Source organism: Desmodus rotundus, chromosome 3, assembly GCF_022682495.2.
Source record: "Desmodus rotundus isolate HL8 chromosome 3, HLdesRot8A.1, whole genome shotgun sequence".
In the NCBI taxonomy this organism is placed as follows: Eukaryota; Metazoa; Chordata; class Mammalia; order Chiroptera; family Phyllostomidae; genus Desmodus; species Desmodus rotundus.
Genome location: NC_071389.1, coordinates 17,870,080 through 17,892,900, shown reverse-complemented (window position 1 = coordinate 17,892,900; position 22,821 = coordinate 17,870,080). Strand labels below are relative to the sequence as shown.

The 22,821-nt window shown below is 38.4% G+C and overlaps 1 protein-coding gene across 3 annotated transcripts in view; it reads right to left on the bottom strand.

Annotated features, from left to right (window-relative positions):
• EPB41 (erythrocyte membrane protein band 4.1) overlaps nucleotides 1-22,821 on the bottom strand; it is a 170,095-nt gene that overhangs the window by 96,891 nt on the left and 50,383 nt on the right. The gene's annotated exons all lie outside the window — the stretch shown is intronic.

Below are 22,821 nucleotides of genomic sequence, written 5' to 3'. Positions count from 1 at the left end.
AGAAAATTTAGTAAGCAAACAACACAATTGCAGGAGAGAAGAAGGTAGACTGCAAACCTCACATATTTCAGACCTGTTGGTTTCTAGCCTCTTGATCTCAAAACCTAACAGCCAAAGAGCATTGTCACACCTTGTTCACTAAAGAACCAACACACACGGGAACCTCTGAGACACTAGCCAATGAAGCTGGCGACTGATGATCTTACTCTCTGATCCACTGTTAAACTTGAAAGTACTCCACGCAAAAAGCAGCATTTACATTGTCTTTACATCTGCTCCATACTATTTAGATGAAGTAATTTTATCTGGACGTTAACAATCCAAATTAATTAATTATATTTAGCTCATTCCCTTCTCTGGCCTTTGCACTTGCTGTTCTCTCTACTTCAGATGTTCTTCTCCTGGCTATTGGACAGCTGTTCCTTTTCTCTTCATCACTGTCTCTGCTCAGCTGTCGCTTCCTTAGAAAGGTCTCCCACACACATCCTGTCCAAAGTAGTGGCCCTTACTCCTCCAGATGGCCTCACGCCACTGCTGCACTTATTCCTATCTACAGTTATCCTGTTAATTTAATTGTCTTCTGGTTTATTGTCCTCTCCCTTTCTCTCTCCCCAGCTAAAATTTAAGTTCCACGGCAAATGAAGGTCTGGCACATTACAGGTCTTCATTAAAGTTTGGTGAATGAATGAATTTCAGCAGAATATACCTGACAAATACAAACTGCAAAGACATTCTCTAAGTTTATTTAAGTAAATTTATTCAAATGCATGATACTCATTCATTCAACAAATCCCTACCAAGCACCTAGCACAGGTCCTATGTTAGGTGCCCAGGGCGCAACAGTGAACAAAGCAAAACAAATAAGGTCTATGCCATTATACAGTTTATATTCTTTTTTTAATTTTTTAATTGTTATTCGGTTACAATTGTCTGCATTTTCTCCCCATCCCTCCAACCCACCCCAGCCAATCCCATCTCCCTCCCCCACCTCTACCCTCCCCCTTGATTTTGTCCTTATGTTCTTTATAGTAGCTCCTGTAGACCCCTCCCCCCACTATCCCCTCCCCACTCCCCCCTGGCAGTTTATATTCTTAATTCAACTTTAACCAGTATGAAAAAATTCAAGAGAAATCTTATTTACAATATGAGCAAAATCTAAATGACTGTGTATACATGGAACAAAGCAGTAAAAAGAGAAATTAACTTTATTGAGCACTATTTCTGTGTCAGGTCCCATATCAGGGGCATTATCTGCATTATATCAAATAAGCCTTTCAACAACCCTGAAGGGGAAAGAGGAATCACGTAATCTTACAGGTGAAGAAATCTGAAACTCAGAAAGTACCTCACCCAAGGTCACACTGCTAGTAGGTGGCAAATCAACTACATCAAGTGGTATTGAACTAAATAAAGGTATATTAAAAGAAAAAGCCTTTATGATGGCTTTTACTGCTAATCTACTCAAATTATTTTAAGTGTTAAAATATTTTAAGTAATAAAAATTCTTATAGAAGCATTTTTAGTCTCATTTACTAAAATCATCAAACTTACTCTATACTAATAAAATAAGCAATCCAGTCTTTATAAGCACTACTGAAAATATTTATCACCCAATATACATTATTAATTTGTTACCCCTAAGTGAAGTATACCTGTACTTAAATATAAAAAAATAAAATTATCTTCAATTCCTCCTTACATTAGGAGTAGGCAATTCATTTTTCCAAAATTCTTTTTCTTTAATCTCTAAGTAATCAAATGTGGCCCCGAAAGAAAATCTAGGTATCAAATCATCAGTTATTCTGGAAGAGTAATGATTTGACTTGAGAGCACCAATTTCTTCACACTTCCTTTGCAAAAATAGAGGACAAGCTGAAGATTTAGCACTCTTTCCATGGATTTCAGATACGACTTCACCATTCACTTTACTGAAAAGTCAGACACCTATTGTAACATTTTCCTATACAACAGTGTACAATGAGCTCTCATAAAGACCTATTAAGAAACTACAAATTATTTGTGAAAATTTTAGCAGATATGAAAATCACTCAAACCTCATTTCCTAACAATCTTTTACTTGTATCTTTCAGTAAATAAACAGTAACAGTATTTATGTTTTGTTTTACAATTTTTCTCATAAATTTCAAAATAGAAAAGATCTCCTAAGGATACTCCTATAATTGTTTTCACATAAAAGGGTGTCTTATCTCTAAGAAAGTAGCTGAATGCGTCTAAGTACCCAACTGTTAAACAAAAAACCCAGATAGTAGCAATCCATATGCTAAATGTGTTTGTTAAACTTCAATGTGTATCCAACCATCTAGCCTTGTCGTTAAAATACAGATTCTGATTCAGCAGGGCTGGAACAGGGCCTGAGACTCTGGGATTCCGACAAACTCTCAGATGTTGCCCACGCTGCTGGCCCTCTGACCATATTTTGAGTAGCAAGACAGAGAAAATCATAGCTACTTTGGGAACATACTCAGAATGCCTAAGAAACAAAGACGGTGAAGTGGAATATGAACAATGAGAAATACTTGACACAGTCAATGCTCAACAAATGCTTGCTGAATTAATGAACAAAGCAAAGAATGCAACATATTATTAAATGTGGAAGCTACACCATTAACATTTTTTTTAGAACTCATCTGGTGCTTCATCAAAAATTAATTGAAATTTTTCGCCACAGAGCTGTGGTTATTCCAAGTTGTTCATGCACGCAGCCCGGACCCTTGCCCAGTTAGTATGCTTGCTGTCTTCATTGATATGATCTCTTCGCCACATTTAGGAAGAAATGATCAAGACGTGAATAAAGAATTACAGAATAACATCTATCAGTGCTAACTCAAGACATTTTGCCACATAATTGGACATATGTAAAAAAAAGAAAAGCTGAACACAAGAACAAATGAGAACGCAATATAAGGAATAGGCACACAAGCGGAAGGGCAAAAGAATTCTTTTGCAACATACTGAAACCAACTTCAGGTAATATCATAAATGCAAGAAAACAGACAATGCAGTATTCAGCAGAGAGGCCACAATCCAGTCTATGCAAGGAAAGGTAGATAAAAAATAAATTATTAAGGATGGTTTTTATGCATGTTCTTTCCAACTTTGCACATGGGCAGTGATGTAAGGAAGAGCCACAAAAACAAAGGTAGGGGTGGGGGGAGAAAATATAAAATGAAAACAATAAACCAGGCAAGTATCTCCAGTTAGCTCTGAGGTTGATCAGAATTAAACAATAGAAAAAAGAAAAATTCTATGAGCTATTCACTAAAAGCTCAAACTCTTCCTGACAAATCTGTTATACATGCAGCCAAAGTCTTCACATTACAAATGACAGAATGGGTAACCAGAGGAAAAGATAAAAAGAAGTCAAGCAGTAAAAAAAACAGGATAAATGTTCAGGAACAACTATCAGGACACAAGGAAAAAACCAAGGGGGGTGGGGGGTGGAAGCAAGGGAGGGAGGTGGGTTTGGCTGGGGTGGGGGGAGTAGAGGGGGGGAAATGCAGACAACTGTAATTGAACAACAATAAAATAATTAATGTAAAAAAGATGACAAATGCTTACACATAGGCCTTTCCTCTATAGATAATACTATTTTTCATTCTGGATACAAAATCCAAAGGAAGTATCCGTTTATGTAATGTCAGAAAGAGGTCTTGCGATTTTTTTCAAAAAATCAGCACAGGCTGAAGACAAAGTAATGAGTTCCCATTCCATTTCAATCCTAACCCTCCAAACCCTAGGAATTACACCGCAGCTCCTATCAAAGATGCACTTGTTTCAACAGTGTGCGTGTGTTGACTGCAGCAAACCAGATCTTTAAAAACCTGATACAGAGCAGGCTGCAAGTGCTGGATGCTATCTTTCATCTTTTCTGTATCTCTTTCTAACATTCACACAGTCAGTATTCCATTAATGCTTCTTGGGTAAAAAACTTTACAAAAAGCAACATTAAAAAATTCCCCTTACAATCATCATTTAGGAGTAAAGTTTAATGATTTAATTATTAGTAATACTATCCAAATTAGCTCACTGAACACCAATGCGATGTTTATTGGGTACTATGTATAAGGTTTTGGCTCAGCTCATGGAGAGGGACTAAAAAAGGATAATATACAGTTCTTAAGGAGATAAGACACATACAGGGTGGGGCAAAGGTAGGTTTATAGTTGTGCGTACATGAAACAGCTTATTCTTGTATCATTATTTATTAATTATTGTGTTATTTTCCATATGAACAAATGTAAATGTAAACTTACTTTTGCCCCAACCTGTATACAAATAACTAAACCACAAGGCAGTACCGGGTGCTTAATCAGACAAGTCCTCATGAGTGGAACCAATGAAGCATTAAAGAAGTTTAAAGAATGTTCAACGAGAGCAGCGATTTTCAACCGGTGTGCCCTAATACCTGATCAATAGCCAGGGGCACTGACCCTCTTTTCCCTGAGATTGTCAAATAAAAAAAATGACCACAGTTAACACAACAATAGTCATCCAGTGTGAATGAATCAAAACTACACTTAATGTTTTTTGTCAGATTGGCAAAAAATATATTTTTATTGTGCCGCAGAATTTTAGAAATTAGTTTATATGTGCCATGAGATGAAAAAGGCTGAAAATCGCTCAGCTAGAGTGATCACAAAAGGCCATAAAGAAAAGATGGTTTCAAAGTTATGCTTTGAAAGATGAGTATTAGATATCAACAGAAACCTGAAGTGCAAAGGGTAGACGGAATTCCAGATAAGGAAGCTGGAATATTGTAGATATTCGAGAACTAGCAAGTAGTCAAGACTGGTTGGAGCAGGGCTACAAAACGGAAGTAGAAGGAGGTAAGGTTAAGAATAGAGTGACCATTTAATATTAATTGTAGGTTGCTGGGCTGGGTGAAGGAGGTGAAGGGATTAAGGAAAAAAAACTCAGACACAGACAATAGTATGTTGATTACTAGAGGGAGAGGAGGCAGGGGGGATTAGAAGAAAGGATGGGGCGAGAAAAAATTAGTTCTAACGGAAATAATAATAGTAACTACCATTCATTGAGCACCTACTAAATATCACACACTTCACCATGTTATTTCACAACCATTCTGTAAGGTAGGAGTTTTCATTTCCCAGATAAACAGGTTCTGGGAAGTTAAAAAATTTTCCTCAGATTAGAAAATTAAGCCATACTTTTAACGAAACTATTAATATACTACAGGGTAGTGATTCTATCGTAAATCCCCAGGACAGCAATTGTCTTTCTAAAACGTGGTGCTTCAGATGCTTCTACTCCACTGGTCTCTGTATGGGATTTATGAACAGGCTATTCATCTGGCCAAGACCACCTCGGTTCCCACCAGTTTCAAGTCCCCTACTCATTGACATATCTCTCTTTTCACAGAGTGTATGTAAAGATGGAATGGGGACACAGGAAAGACAGGCAAAGAGGACAGATTATGAAAGCACTTGAATAACATGCTAAACAGTTTGGACTTTATCCTGAAGGCAGTGGAGAACCACTGAAGCTTCTAAGCAGAGAAGTGGGTAAACAAAGTGAAGGCAGGAAAGGCTAGAGAAGAAAGGAACTCCGCAAAGGATTGGGTAAATTCAGGTTATCGGTGGGTAAGTCAACAATGGGAATCCCTAGGGAAGCTGAAACAAATCCTGGGCAGAGAAACTTGAAAAGCCTTTGCAATCAAAGCTTAAGAACTACTGTCGCCCTTGGTTTCTCCAGCTTATTCTCATTAACATGCTTCTCATTAACCCAGAGGGTTTCAGGTCTGAGCCTGAAGTCATTTTTATAATAAACCTCCCTTGACTTCCTGTGATAAATGGTGTAATAAAAGAGGTATAGCAATAGAACCAAAATAGAAAAGACAGGGAAGAGAGATGGATATCTCACAGGCATCCCAATGCATATGTCCAAAATTAGACTCTGATTCTCTCTCCTTTTCCTATCCCGTAGCTCAGAGCAGAAACCTAAGCATCATCCTTGTCTCAGTCTTCTCCACTTCCCTTCCCAGGCAAATCTGTCAGCACTACAGCCAACCTCCAAACTACATTTGGAATCAGCCCACTTTTCCCCGCCTCTACTGCCTACGACGTCTGTGCAAGCTTCCTTCACTTCTCACCTGAACTACAGGTCCTTGAGTATCTCAGCAACCTCCCCATGTTCTACTTCTCTCCTTAGCCTCTGCACTCTAGTCTCACTAACCCAGCGCTTTCCTGACTCAAGACAGTGGTGCATGCCGTTGCCTTAGACTGAAACGCACCCCACCCCCTGCAGCAAGTCTGGTTTTTTTTCTTACACTTCAAGTTTCTGCTAGAATGAGTCCTCTTCAAACAACCTTCCCTGACTGGCCTAACATCTATATAACTCTCCCCATAAGTCACTTCCCCAGTCCTCCACTCCAGAATCTATGTATTTCCTTCACAGAACTTCTCTGTGTTTAAGAACATACTTGTTGTTTGCCTGTGTAATATGTCTTCCTTCCCTCCTGCACCGCTATCATCTACACTGTAATACCCAGGACAGAAGGGCAGTCTTCCCTTCCACCGTACACCTAGCACCTAGCACAGAACCTAGTACCTAGCACACTGTACCTAGTACCCAGCACACTGTACCTAGGCGCTGTAGGTACTCAATAAATATTTGTTCGATAAATGAATAAACACAAGGGAAAAGAATAATTCAGATTCAACCATATCAATTATACATACACTGGATGGAGGTTTACAATTTCATAGTTCATATGAAAAGGGTGTTAAGGTCTTCACTGAACATGGTCCAGAGATGAAATTCTAAAAAAGCTAATAATCTTTAGCTACATTTCTAGATGTACAGCAACCACAGAACTCACTGGACTCTTCAACATATGTTTTCAGAGAACATTGTGATGTTCTGTGCAATACGGGAGGCACTGGGGTTGCACCAGTGAGAAGAACGCACACAGTCCCTGACTTCCTAGGCTTCGCTCTCCACGCAGAAAATCACAGAACGGAACGACGCCTCCGTTCTCGTTATTTACATTACATCTTAAAGCTTGCATTTGATTCTGGGCAGTTGATTTAAAAGAAACCAGAATCTGTCTGAAGAAGGGATAGATGATGATGGAATCTGAAACCATGTCATAAGGTAAATAATTGAAAAGATGTTGGAATGCTTAGCCTAGAAAAAGAGAATCCAAGGCAGGGACTGACTTGATTGTTGCCCGCACGCATTTCAATAGTTGCCAAATTCTATGTGATTCCTAAGGGCAGAACTCCGATTAATCTGTGGAAATTACAGAGACACAGTTTTTATCCCAATCAAGTAAAAAAAATTCCAAGTAATTAGAGAGATCCAATAATTAATCGGGTTGATTAGGAATAGGGAGGTTTTTATAAGTGGAAATATTCACTCAGAAGCTGAATGACCACCTGTCACAGATGCCAGAGAAAATGTTCTTCCATTAAATGGGTACTTACATTAACTGACCTCTAAGGTCCCATTCAATGCTCAGATTTTACAGGAAGGAAAGTACGGACTAAAACAAAAGGGACATTAAGCTAGTGATGCAATTGGATTATTTTCTAAAGGCTTTATTTTAAAGTCAGAATTACCATTTAGGTTAGAAGAGTAACGGAGGGGAAAAAAGAAAAATAAAGGCTAAAAGGCCCTTTTACTTCTCTAATCAGCCAGCAGAAGCCAGTAGCATCCTTTCAGACAGAAAGAAAAAAATGTTCAAATACTGAAGTTTCAAAAAGTGTGCTAAAAAACAGTGTTCCCCAGTAAAATCAATCACCTCAAAACCACAGGAAAGAGTCTTTCCTTTATAATTCAATTTAATTATACAATCAGCACTTTTAGAAAAATAGGATAACCACTTATATGATTTTCAGATACAAATGGTAATTTAAAATATACAAAAATTTGTTTGTGAGTCTCCCTCCATCCTCCCAAAATTATTTGGGTCGTAAAGTACTCCTCACGTAGACTTTTAAAGAATACTTGCATACTGGGTGACTCGGGAATGTCACTCAGCATGAACATGCTGTTTTCAGCAACTGGCTTTTGAATTTCAGTCATTTCTATGGTGACTAACACCACTGAATCAACTCATTCAAAGATATTTTTATTTTTTATTTTAATATTTTATTTACTTATTTTCAGAGAGAGGAGAAGGGAGGGAGAAAGAGAGGAAGAGAAAGAAACATCAACGTGTGAGAGATACATTGACTGGTAACCCCCAACGGGGGACCTGGCCTGCTACCCAGGCATGTGCCCTGAGTGGGAATTGAATCTGTGACCCTTTGGTTCACAGGCTGGCACTCAATCCACTGAGCCACACCAGGCAGGGCTCAAAGATATTTTTAAGTAAACAAACTCTTACTCATCTCCTTCTAAGAAGACCAAAAAAAATGTTCTTTACAGATCCATAGACTTCAAGCTTGTACTGAGACGATGTCTAGACATATTCTAAAAGTACACAAACCACGCCCTACCAGAAGAATACACTACCCCTATAATTACAAGGCATCGCTGAGGAAGATGTGAGACCAAAAAAATCATTTTCCATAGAACCAAATTTTACTCCTTTTAAGTGTCAAAACATGTTAGTTTAGTCATTCTGAATGGAAATCATTATAAAATAGATTATATGTTTCCTTGCTTCATTTTAAAAACCTATAGGACACAATTAGACTTTCATGGATTTAGTCACCATTATGAAGCTCAATTACTAGGCAGTGCTAACGTCCTCAAGGGCTACTAAAGTCTGCAGGGACAGTAAGTTCTGCCATGAGAATACCTGGGTACTGTATTTTTAACTGTTTTGTACCCTCTGCCTTCAGTAGTTCTCTTGCTTGTGCATCCGCAAAATTAACTCACACTTCCTGCTGATGTCGAGGTGGCCTCCCTATAAGTAGCTTCCAACATTTCTGCTAATCTGTTATTTGCTGACCTATCACTGACTAGGAAGCCAAGTGTGTTAAAATTGTGTCTAAAATAAGAGTTAAGTGCTAAGAAAGAGTTAAACTAATGCCTCACATTAGTAACTTCAACACATGAATTTTATGAAATCTATTTTAGCCCTTCAAATACCATGGAGGCCCACTTTGAGGCTCCCACTATATTGTGACTAGTTGAGGCTGTTAAATAAGTGACTTTCAGGTAAGTCACACCAATATAATGACCATTCTCTTTCTTTACAAGTAGAGATCAAAAGTCTTTAATGCTGTTATTTATATAAGGTGTTGTATTCATTTAAGTATTCATATAAACTTTTCTGGAAAACAAAATGCAAAATAATATAGTTTAGTCTGAAAATGTAACAAAAAGGGAGAACTACTTCACGAGCATAAGAAATCTCAAGGTACATACAAACAAAACCTGAAAATGTCTAGCTAAAAAGGGGTTTTAGCTAAGACCATGGAATCCTATCTTTATTTAATCTTAGAGCTAATTCAATCTAACACACTTAGTAATATCTAAACTCAAGACATTCGCTAAGATGTATTATGCAGGTAAATTTCATTTCAATCAGAAAACAAGAGTAAATTAACTGAACAACAAGTGTCCTCTGACTGGAACACAAGTAGGAGCCAGAAAGGTGCTTTGGATCATGGTTTGCGTTAACAGATAACTGAAGATGAGAACAGGCGCTGGGCTTGTCTCCCACCACCGCCAAGCATGAAAAGTGCACCACAGACTACCAGCGGGTACAACGCTTCCTCGCACAGTTTTAACACTAGCGTACACACAAGATTTAGTGACGGCGGAGTATTTCAAATAGCCCACTACTTGCTAAAAGCATTCAATAAAGTTTTTGATGAAACTTGACGACATTTTTCTCTCTCCAAAGAGAAAGGCCCTCTTATCGTGTACTTAATTCTGAGCAATGAAGAATAATTTGTTGGTGACATGAACATATCTGGAAGCTGGACAGAGAATAACTCCACAAATTTTTTAATATTAAGAAAAGAGGTAGATCATAATCAAATATATAAGCTTATTATAAACAAATTTTTAAACACTTAAAGAAAAGTAAGGCATGATTCCATGGCCAAGGATTTTATAAGAATATAGAACTTGTAAGGATAAGGCAATTCTTGAAAGTGAAGTTCACTCACTACATTTCATAGATATATATTAAGTGTCAGGTTCCTTTCTAGGCTGTGAGGATATGGCAATAAAATTCTTTCTACACAATTAGAAACTTATAGAAAAACATGAAGAAAGTATTAAAGATACAGTCATGAGCAGCAGGGAGATTATGGAGACATACATATAATAATGTTTTTACAATAGCATTCCAAAGGAATACTTACAAAAATAATGGCCAAAAGACTAAGGCCCACCAAAGGATGAAGCTTTAAAAAAAGAAAGAAAAAGAACACTTCTAAAAAAAAAAAAAACGGTGAGGAGAGGAAAGACCAAACTCACACTAAAACTTGCAAGGAAACTGAATAGTGTTAACATGTGCCAGAGCCGAAATTACCTGTGCTCTTTCAAACCAAACAACATAAAGAAGAATTTACAACCAAAGATACTTCAAGCTAGTATAAGTAACCTTCGTGTTAAAATGTTTAGTTCCCCAGTTCCAGAAAAAAATCACATTTCAAAGTTCAGAGGGACCTGCGAAGTTTGATCTCAGATTCACTCACACGGCAAGGGTCCTTACCAAATGTATGCTAGTTTCACTGAATCATGGTTCAAAAATATCTCAAGATGGAAAGATGGACCAAACCCAAAAAGGTGAATTTAAAAGAAATGTAAGGTTTCTGCATTGCAGTTTGAAAAATAATTACAAAAAATAGCAGAAACAAATATCCATCAGTCGGAGAACAGGTGAATAAATTAATAACAAACTCACAGGACAGAAACTACAGCAGTGAAAACGAGCAAGAACTACAAATGAGCACAGACGCGTGTCTTCTTTGATGAAAAAAAAAAAGCATATTGAAGAAACATATTATGTAACATTGTTCCTATAAATGGAAAAACATAAAATACATGTTACATATACTGCTTAGAGACAAACAGGTGACAGAAGTATGAAGAAATGCATACTCACAAAATTTAGATCAGTGATCACCCCCAGAGACGGAGGGAAATAAGATTGGAAAGAGATCCCTCAGGGACTCTCAGCTATTATCAGTAATGTTCTATTTTGTAAATTGGTAATGTTTATTTCTTTCTATTTCTTAAATATTTTACAACAAATTTTAAAAGAATGACATAATTATATTATGAGAAAGACCTAATCGAACTCGATAATAGTATTTTTAAAAGATTTTGTATGAGCCAAAAATGGGATGTGATTTCTAAAAAGATTAATATAATCTTGATAGAAATGCAGTACCCATAATATGAGAAATCACTGAGCCACTGCATTCTTCATAATTAAGAAAGGAATATTGTTTTATACCCTAAGAATCCCGAAACACCAATTCAAAAGAACTTATGTACCCCTATGTTCATAGCAGCACTATTTACAATAGCCAGGTACTGGAAACAGCCTTAAGTGCCCATGAGTAGATGAGTGGATCAAAAAACTGTGGTACATTTACACAATGGAATATGCAGCAGAAAGAAAGAAGGAAGTCCTCCTACCTTTCACAACGGCATGGATAGAACTGGAGAATATTATGCCAAGTAAAACCAGCCAGTTGGTGAAAGACAAATACCATATGATCTCACTTATAAGAATAATCTAATGAACAAAATAAACTAACAAGCAAAATAGAACCGGACATGGAAACATGGAACGGACTGACAGTAGCCAGAGGGGAGGCAGGAGGGGGATAATGGTAGAAAGAAGGGGAAGGGACTAATCACGGAATGTGCATGAATGACCCAGGGACACGGACAACAGTATGGGGATTGATTGTGGAAGAGGGGGAGCAGGCTGGGTGAAGAAGGGCAAAGGGGGAAAAATTGGGACAACTGTAATAGAACAACAATAAAAAATATCCTAAAAAAATATCATTTTATTCTGAACACTACATTTTAAGGAGGACATTAACAAAACAGAGTATATTCAATGACCAGAATGATGAGCCTAGACACAAGGACCTCATCTAACCCACCAAAATAAGCCTACTTCTGCCTCCTTATAAATAGCTTTTCAAATCTTGAAGATAGAATTAGTGGGAACCAGATGAAACTGTCAATATTCAACCACTCTTTATCTTTAAAAAAAATAATAAACCCAGCAATTTCATATGGTTCGACTTAGTATATTTTTTTTCACCCCTCACTCACACTGCTCCAGTCTGCTTTGGTCTTTTCTTTCTAAGGCTAAATATTCCCAGATCCTTAAACTGTTCATATAAAATAGTCTACTAGTTTCTCACTATATTACAGAGTGAAATGCTTGGCCCTTCTGACTCCATCTTGTCCAAGCCTGCTTTGTTCCCACGGCCTTCAAGCTAATAGCTTCCGCTTAGGGTTGCATATAAACATGCTAATTCTTAGAGGAATTCTGCTTGCAGCCTGAACTTTACAAAAAGAGCCTCTTACCAGAGAGTGCCTCTCCTGGGGAGATAAAGAAGTATGTGTTGTTTATTAAAGGTTTGCAGGAACCTTGTGACCAGACTCACATCAACTAGGGTCAACAGACTAAGCACAATCTTCTTCAAACCCGTCCTGGTGCCCAGATGTCCAAGTCACCAATCACCTCTGGGCCCTCCCATTTCCCCTTTCCTTTGATAGAACAAAAGCCTGAACTCTGTACTTTCTGAAGATGGATCTGAGGCACCATTAAGTCCCCCAACTTCTTGGCAGGCATCTTCTCAATCAATAAACCTTTCCTTATTCCAAACTCTGACTTTCAGTTTTGAGATTTCGTAGTGTTGGGTACATGGACCTTGGACCAGAAACAATTATGCTCATCAGTCTGCTCCAAATAGATTCCAGAGTATCAGTATCTTTCTTTCACGTGTGGTACTTAGAACCAAATGCATTTTCCTAAATGACTGCAATCAGAAAAGTTCTGATACGAACCCAGTTGTATAACCTAATTCTGAACTGAAAACTGAAGTCAATTCTCAGCATAAAAGACAAAATCTTTTCTACCACCTCTCCTGCTCTAGACACGTTCATCCTCTGGGCACACTCTCTCTTGGGCCTTTGTATTTGCAGTTCCCCCTGCCTGCAAAGCTGTTTGCCAGCCACAAGGCTTGTTCCCAGTTGATCTTTACTCAAATACCACTTTCTTAGCCACCCTACCCAAAACTGCAGTCCCCGTTGCACTTTTTTTCCTTTTCCTCTACTTTTCTTTGCAGCACTTCATACTCTTAATGACATACTATATAGTTTTTCCTTATTTATTTTATTTATTGTCTATCTACCCCACTAGAATGTAAACTCCAATGAAGCAAAGGATTTGTCCTGTTTTTTTCATTGCTTTATATCTGGTACCCAGAATGCTGCACCACAGTATTATGGTAAGTGAAATAAGTCAGTCAGAGGAAAGCAAGCACCATATTATTTCACTTATATGTGGAATCTAATGAACAAAATAAACCAACAAACAAAATAGAAACAGACTCAGATACAGAGAACAGACTGACAGCTCTCAGGGGGGAAGGGTGTGGGGCGGGGTGAAAAAGGTGAAGGGATTAAGCAAAGAAAAAAAATTCACAGGCACACACAATGGTATGGTGATGACGAGGGAAAGGGGGTGGGGCAGGTAGAAAAGGGTACAGAAGGGGACTTGACTTCAGCTGAACACACAATACAAGTGATGTATTACAGAATTGTATACCTGCAACCTATATAATTGTATTAACCAGTGTCACCCCAATAAATTCAATTTAAAAATCTAAAAAAAACCCCAACTAAATGAACAAATGAATGAAAGAAACTGATCTTGATATGCTTAAAGCTTGAAAACTATTTTCCTCGTGATAAAAGATGTTCATAAACGATTTAGTGACAGATAAAGAAATTCAGAGTCGAGAAGAATACAAAAGGCTCATTTACATGTCCCAGGCATTCAGAGACTCCAGATGTGGGTGTGCTGACTCCTTTTAAAATAAACTGATGATAGGCAATAATCAGTATCAAAAACTTTGTATTAGTCTTCTAAAGCTTTTTTTAACTTATAAGTACTATTTTAAAGAAAAACATTCACTCATAGGAGAATGCTTTTGTAATGTAATTACAAAACAATTAGCTAAATTATTGTTTTGCCTAGCCAAAGGCAAAACAAAACAAAAGGAAATTAATATGCCAAGACCTTGAAAATGCTCAAGTCTATTCCAAATGTTTTCTGGTGTAGTCAGATAGTCTCTAACAAAGGTAACACTCATAGGAAATCAGAGTGATGTTAATCAACGCAAATGGCAATGACCTTAGAGTCCCTAAGGGTGTACGGTTCTGGGTCAGCTCCCAGGAGCCTGAGCCCAGAGAGAAGTAGGCCTAGCCATTCCTACCTAACCTCTAGGTCATTCTTCATTTAGATGTGCTCTGAAAAAATAAGGTTGTGTTTCAATACTGCTGCTGCTGAGAGGACCATGCGCCAAATGAGATACCAGAAACACTGTTAACTCATTCTATGTCTGCATCTGACTCATTCATCCTCCTTCTCTTCAATATAGCCTCCAGACTGACACCTGTGCTTTTAAGTAATAATACCCTATAAGGAATTCTTTCTATCATGAAATAACTTTCAAAAAATTATTTTTAAAAAAGATGTATTCATTTTGAAGAGAAAGAGGGAGGAAGCGGGGGGAGAGAGAGAGAGAAACATCTATTCATCGTTCCACTTATTTATGCATTTGTTGGTTGATTCTTGTAGGTGCCCTGACCAGGGATCAAACCCACAACCTTGGTGTATCAGGACAACATTTTAACCAACTGAGCTACCTGGCCAGGACCTCAAAAAAAAATTTTAAGTAATTATAAAATGTTTCCATGAATTATTTAGGTTCTATGAAAATTTTTAAACAGTATATAAAATTTTCTTGAAAGCCAATGAAAATTACAATATAAAAAGCAGCATTTTCCCATAAATAACAAAATATTTTTCTTTTTCCTCTTTTGAGGAAAGTAAAAATTAAAGTTATATCAAAATTACCAACAATATAAAAACCCCATTCACTAATTTAAACAAACCCCTGTACTAATATTAAAATACATAATTCCTGTATGTCTGGTGCTAGCATTATTGCCACAAGAATGACATCGGGATATCCCCATGCAAAAGAATTAATCTGGACCCTACCTTATACACTATAAAAAAAAACCACCTCAAAATGCATCAAGTCCTAATATAGAATCTAAAAACTATAGAAGTCTTAGAAGAAAACATAGATGTAAATATTCATGAGCTTGGATTAGGCAAGGGTTTCTTAGATAGGACAGCTAAAGCACAAGTAACCAAGGAGAAAACAGATGTTAGACTTCATCGAAAATTTTTCTTTTATGCTTCCCAGTGACACTATCAAACGAGTAAAAAGACAACCCACAAAATAGGAGGAAATATTTGCAAATCACATATCTGATAAGGTTCTAGTATTCAGAATATATATAAAGAACTCTTCAAATTCAACAATAAAAAGACAAATAACCCAATTTTAAAATGGGCAAAGGATTTGCACAGACATTTCTCCAAAGATGTACAAATGGCCAATAAGCAAATGAAAAGATGCTAAACATCATTAGTCATTCATGAAATGCAAATCAAAATTACAATGAGCTACCACTCCATGATCACTAGGATGGCTATAATAAAAATAATTAGGTAAACAAACAAACAGAAAATAACAGGTGCGGTGAGGATGTGGAGAAACCGGCACTCTCATGCGTTGCTGGTGGGATATAAAATGGTACAACCACTGTGGAAAACAGTGCGGTAATTCCTCCAACAGTCAAAAATAGAGTTGCCACGACTCAGCAATTCCCCTCCTAGGTATAAACCACATGGGGTTGAAAACGTGCTCACAAAAAGGCTTATGCATGAATGTTCAGAGCAGCATTACTCATATAGTCAGAAAGTGGAGGCAACCCAAACGTCCATCAACTGAAGAATGGATAAACAAAACGTGGTATATATCTATACAATGGAATATTCAGCGGCCATACAAAAAAATGAAGTGCAAATACATGCTACCACCTGGATGAGCCTTGGAAAAAGATTATGCTAAGTGCAAGAAACCAGACACAAAGGTCACATACTGTAAGATTCCATTTACATGAAATGCCCAGAATATGCAAATCCATAGAGAAAGAAAGCAGATTCTAGTTGCCAGAGGCTATGGGAAGGAGAGAACAGGGAATGACTGCTGATGTGTAAGAGTTTCTTGGGGTGATGAGAATGAGAATTGGGCAGTGGTGATCATTGCACAACTTTCAAACACACTAAAAACCACGAATTATACACTGTAGTATACAATCAGTGTATAATCGGTGATATTTAAATTTATCTGAATAAAAAAGCAAAGCACTAACATCAACTAGAGAAACCTACTTAAGAGTAAGAGCAAAAACCAACTTAAAAAGTATTTCTAAGCCTGGGAACAACAAATAACATGTATGCTGAAGTCACCACTGCCAAAAAAGCTACAAACCCATCCTGAGTTTCTGTGCAGAGGTGAAACCAGCCTATTCTTCTCACAAAGGAAGAGAAAATTGATGGGAGTTTCCTCTAAAGATTTATTGCACTCCTGGATCTGGATCTAGAAAGGGAGAATCAAACCTTATGATAGTAATTTGCAATAGTATATAATTGAACTTCTATCTTTCCTTTGTGAAGGTAGGAGTTATAAGTGTTCATATACATATTCCTGAGAAATGTATCACAGATTAACACACACACAGAAGGACACAGCTTGGTCAACAGTCTCACCTTACTTCATCCCTAAGAAGTAGATGAAACAATTATTATACCCATTTTACCAAAAAAGATAACCTCAGAGGATAGCACGTCCTATTCAAGACCCTAGGGCGCTAGAGCAGGGGCTATAAACAAGGTGCTCCGATTCCTGAGACCGGCTTACTTCCACTGAATTGAGGTTCTCTAGCGTTGGCATGCTTTCTCCTACATTCGACCAGTCTGTCACTCAGACACTTTAATACACTGTTTGTGGAAAAACAAAAGTAATTTCTAAATTATGGTATTATTAATTCTTAATGAAATATAATCTATTTACTAACCAGGATACTCTGTAAATACAGAAAATACTTCAAGCACCCTTTACACCTAATTCATCTAGTCATTCATCTTCAAACCTCAAATGTCACAAGAGTTAAAACAAACAACACTATAAAACACATACTACTTATAAGAAAGCTTCTCTTGGCCCTCACTCGGAGTTCATTTACTTCTATTTCAAGACTGTTTCTAACAAGCTTGTTTGTCTAATTTATCAGGTAAATGAAAAGTGTAAGAGGTTATGATTCTACTAGAGGTACACAGTGAGAGTAAAGTGACAACAAGGAAGGAGACACACAAATCCAAAGGCGTAGCAATCTTGACCATCTGTAGGGGCAAAAAATCCTACATAGTCAAGGTTTATATTATTGTTCATAATACTCCGCAATCACCAGTAAAAGAAAGGTAATTCCATATACTTTACTCAAGAAGGCAGGAAGGATATAACTCCTCTTTTCTCAAACTCAAAACCTTGGATTCTCCTATCCCTCTTTTGTACCCAATTAGATCAATCCAATCAGTTGCCAAATCCTATAGATTCTACCTCTCCGTTTTTACTGTTCTTGCCCTCATTCACTCAAGAACACTACATAAAAGGTAATGGGGAAAAAATATAATAAAGATTAAATTAAAAATATAAATAAAAAAATAAAAAGTAATTGCATAACCTGCCACTATTTCCAGTCCCCGCTGCTACAAAAGTTATCTTCCTAAAACAAAGATTTAATCATGTCACTCTTTTATTCATTGGGTTAACAAATATTTATTGAAAGATCTAACTTTTAAAGGCTCTGTAATTGGGCCTGCTGGGTGGAGGGCGGCAAAAGGGGAGAAACTGGAACAACTGTGATAGCATAAACAATAAAACAAAATTAAAATTTAAAAAATTTTTGCTGTAAAGCTCTGTAATTGCTATAGTATAAAATCCAAACTTCTTTTCCCAGTGTGGCTGTGATTAGCCCTCACCCCACCATTCTGTCTCTTTTCCCACCGGTGCCACCTGGAACCACTAAGTTTCCTGAATCAGCCTGCAGTTCCCTGCTCCTGCCGCTCTGCTTCCTGTAATAGCCGATGCCTGCATCTCTACCTACCGAAATTCTAACCCTCCTTCAAGGCCCAGCCAAAATGCCATGGATTCCATGAAACTTCCTCTCACCTTCCAGCCGTAATTAATCCCTCCACCTAAGTGTCCTTATTTATTTAAGATATATTATACATTTTTCTTAAATATCCAGCTCATTATTTTTAATAGTTGCCCAGTATTTACTGCATAAATGCCACAGGTTTTATTCAAAGGTGACATACAATTTTTTAAAACATTAATTCTTTTACATAGAGAAGACAATAAGAATAATCCTGTAATCCCACTGACCAGATAATACCTGTTGACCCTTAAAAAAAATAAGTAATAAATACTCCTGGTTAGAAAATTCAAACAGTACAGGGAGGTTATTTGCTAGAATTATAACAGCAACTTCAACTAAGTAAAAGGTAAAGAGAACCGAACCAGATGACTATGAAGAGGGCAAGAAGAAGTGAGGGGAGCAGCACAGGTTCACGTAATTATAAACATTCACTGACACTTACTTATTTTTCCTCCAGAATAAAATAGGCCATTTTTAAAAACCCATTCTTTAAAAAAAAAAAAATGGCCTGTTATAAAAAAATTTTCTTGCTATTTTTCTGTAAGGCAAATTGAACGTTCTCTTCACTTTTTTCTTTTTTAGTTGGACAGCCTCTCCACACAGGGAAGGAAAAGTGGACTATTTAGAAGCAATCGGTCATTAGCAAAATCAATGAACATCCCCATGAAGGTGTCTATTTCTGCTGTGCTCTAACATCCTCTGCAGAGTATCCCTCGTGGGAAAGGTTTTTATGCCCTGACTGGTGTGGCCCAGTTGCTTGGGCATCGTCCCGCAAGGCAACCGTTCAATGTTTCTCTCCTCTTTCTTGCTCCCTTCCCCTCTCTTTAAAATTAAATAAATAAGTAAAAATGTAAAACTATTTTTGAAAGGCTTTTGCTATGTAGTGTGGTTCTATCCTGCCAAAACCAGATCTGACAGATGTAAGCCATACGCAGAGGATATAGTGCCTGCCCAACTTTAATGCAAAAGCTTCCTATTTAAAGGTTAATTTACTCCAGATTCAACCAAACTACTCTCCATTCTTCACACTATATACAATGTAGTCTTTCTTAAGCTACGCTTTCTTCATGTCTTGCCTGTAGCATTCTTCCTGCTATTTCAAGGCCACGCACACTTTGCAGCTCTTCCAGGAAGCCTTCCCCTCCCTCTAGCCCTCTGTGATCTGCCTTTCTCCCTTCAAAATCTAGAGAGCTTGTGTATGCCAGCATTTCATTAAATGCCACTCTCTCCATTATTTTGTGTGTATTACCAACTGCAAGCTCCTTGAAGCCCAAGATTATATCCTAAATGTCTATATTTCCCACAGTACCTAATCAGAGGAGTTGCATAGAAGGTTCTCAATAAATGAAATTTTAAACAATTCCTATTGTTAATTATTTTATAGTAATGTAAATATTAAACCTTTACGTATAATTCTCTACCCATAAACTTCAATTCCTCGAGTTTATTTGTGGTTACATGTTGCATAAAGGCAATATTAGTGATACTGATTGCAACCCAACAAAGATTCATCTGTCAAGCAACCTTCCAAGAAATGAATAGCTCGACCTGTGACAGTTCTCTACATTTCAAGAAAAACTGCTTGTTCTGAGACCTGAGTGTAGATCTGCTGAATGAGTGGCAGTTACTTACTTTCAATTCTTTAAAACGAATTTCCCCCTACAGCTGTGTTTACTCACACCATGCCTCATTTATACTAGAGGTGTAAACCAGCAAAGCCCAGATCTCTCCCCCTCGCCTCTATATTTTCCCTTGCCTTTGTTATTTGCCTTTCTGCAGCTTGCTAGCCGAAGCCATAATTAGCCCCCCACAGGGACCTATGTTTTTCTAATAAAGAACAGCCTAGAGCACAATGGCATGTATACACACACAGCCATGTGTATTCTTAACAAATTAGGAATATTTTACACACGCAAGCCTTCAACAGCTAAATGAGAGCACTTTGCACCGCAGCTGCAACTGCCTCGCGACTCTGACTGCAAATTGAGCCGGCCCTTGTCTTACTGCTCGCACGATCTGAGGGAGGGAAACAACCTGGCTGAGGCTGCGTGAAATTAGGAAGACAGATCCTAAAGCAGACCTTAGTAAGTAAACCATATTTGTCAAGAAACTTTTTTCCCACAAATTACTACAAAAGTTGTGGTGTTTGTTACATGACAGTTTACTGGGATTTTGCTGTAAGGTCATAGTTTTCAGCCAGACAGATGAATTAGTGCTTCTTAAGACAGTCGGGCAGCACCCCCGGGAAGGCTCTGAGTCCCGTGGTGCACCATCCAACCTCCTCAGTCTCCCACCCGGCATCGCCTTTCACTCACTCTTCTCCACAGCTTGTCATTAACCTTGTCCAGCCACAGCCCCACACCCCTTCCGTAAATGGAGGAGAGTCAAGTAGAAAAATACACTATCAAGTTGAAAAAAAACAACAACTTATTTGTTAAACATTTAATTTACAAGCAAAATTCAAGTAGAAATGAAAGACTTGTGCCTTCCCCACTGAGGCAATATGAATGAAAATTCCTTCACTCTTGTACAAATATCCGTTGTACTTGGCTTATGTCCTTGCATTAGCAAGAGTTACTACTAGTAAGTGTAATGACCAACTTCGTTGAAAGTAAGGGCCACGGGGGCTTTGACATTTTTAACAAAGGGTTCAAAAAGCCATATTCACCAATATTGTCCGTAGACTAAATAATGGTTTCCATATACACTATTTTTCAAAAGTATATAGATGCTGTTATGATTAATAAAGTCAGACTGGCAGTGAGAACCAAGATGGCGGCGTAGGTAGACACACTGCGCCTCCTCGCACAACCAGAACTGACAGAGAATTGAACGGCAAGGGGGTCCGACACCAAGGAAATAAAAAATAAACATTCATCCAGACCGGTAGGAGGGGCGGAGACGGGCACCAGGGTGGAGAGGACTCACGTGGCTGTGGTGGGACAGAGACTGGCAGAGTGTGGGACGAATGGCGCAGACAGTCCAATCACTAGCAGACCCTGCGGCCCCACATTGGCGCACAGATAAACCCAGAGGGCCGGACTCAGAGTGGCGGAGAGCAGGGCAGGCAGAGCAGTGGGTAGCACCCTGCGGCCCCACATTCGCACAGAGATAAACCAGACGAACGGCGGGGAGGGAAGCAGACCTCGCAACCCAGGGCTCCAGCTCGGGGGAAATAAAGCCTCAAACCTCTGATTGAAAGCGCCCCTGGGGGTTGGGGCGGCAGCAAGAGAGACTCCCAGCCTCACAGGAGAGGTCGTTGGAGAGACTCACAGGGGCCTAGAGAGTGCACAAGCCCACCCACTCCAGAATCAGCACCAGAGGGTCCCAGTTTGATTGTGGGTCTTGGAGTGAAAGACTGAAATCCGGAGGAGAGTGAGGCGGGCGCCATTGCTCCCTCTCGGCCCCTCCCCTACGTATAGCATCACAGTGTCACAGCGCATTACCCCGCCCCGGGAACACCTAAGGTTCCGCCCCTTAAAGTAACAGACGTGCCAAGACAAAAAAAAAAAAAAAAAAAAATGGCCCAAATGACAGAACACTTCAAAGCTCCAGAAAAAATACAACTAAGCGACGAAGAGATAGCCAACCTATCGGATGCACAGTTCAAAACACTGGTTATCAAGATGCTCACAGAATTGGTTGAATCTGTTCGAAAACCAGATGAAAAAATGAAGCCTATGCTAAGAGAAACAAAGGAAAACATACAGGGAACCAATAGTGATGCGAAGGAAACTGGGACTCAAATCAATCGTGTGGACCAGAAGGAAGAAAGAAACATCCAACCAGAAAAGAATGAAGAAACAAGAACTCGGAAAAATGAGGAGAGGCTTAGGAACCTCCAGGACATCTTGAAACGTTCCAACATCCGAATTATAGGGGTGCCAGAAGGAGAAGAGGAAGAACAAAAAATTGAAAACTTATTTGAACAAATAATGAAGGAGAACTTCCCTAATCTGGCAAAGGAAATAAGACTTCCAGGAAGTCCAGGAAGCTCAGAGAGTCCCAAAGAAGCTGGACCCAAGGAGGAACACACCAAGGCACATCATAATTACATTACCCAAGATTAAACGCAAGGACCTACATCCAAGATTACTGTATCTAGCAAAGCTACCATTTAGAATGGAAGGGAAGATAAAGTGCTTCTCAGATACGGTCAAGTTAAAGAAGTTCACCATCACCAAGCCCTTATTATATGAAATGTTAAAGGGAGTTACCTAAGAAAAAGAAGATCAAAAATAGGAACAGTAAGAATGACAGCAAACTCAGTTATTAACGACCACACCTAAAACAAAAACAAGAGCAAACTAGGCAAACAACTAGAACAGGAACAGAACCATAGAGATGGAGATCACATGGAGGGTTGTCAATAGGGGAGTGGGAGGGGGAGGGGGGGGGAAAGGTACAGAGAATAAGTAGCATAGATGATAGGTGGAAAATAGACAGGGGGAGGGTAAAAATAGTGTAGGAAATGTAGAAGCCGAAGAAGTTATAAGTATGACCCATGGACATGAACTATAGGGGGGGAATGTGGGAGGG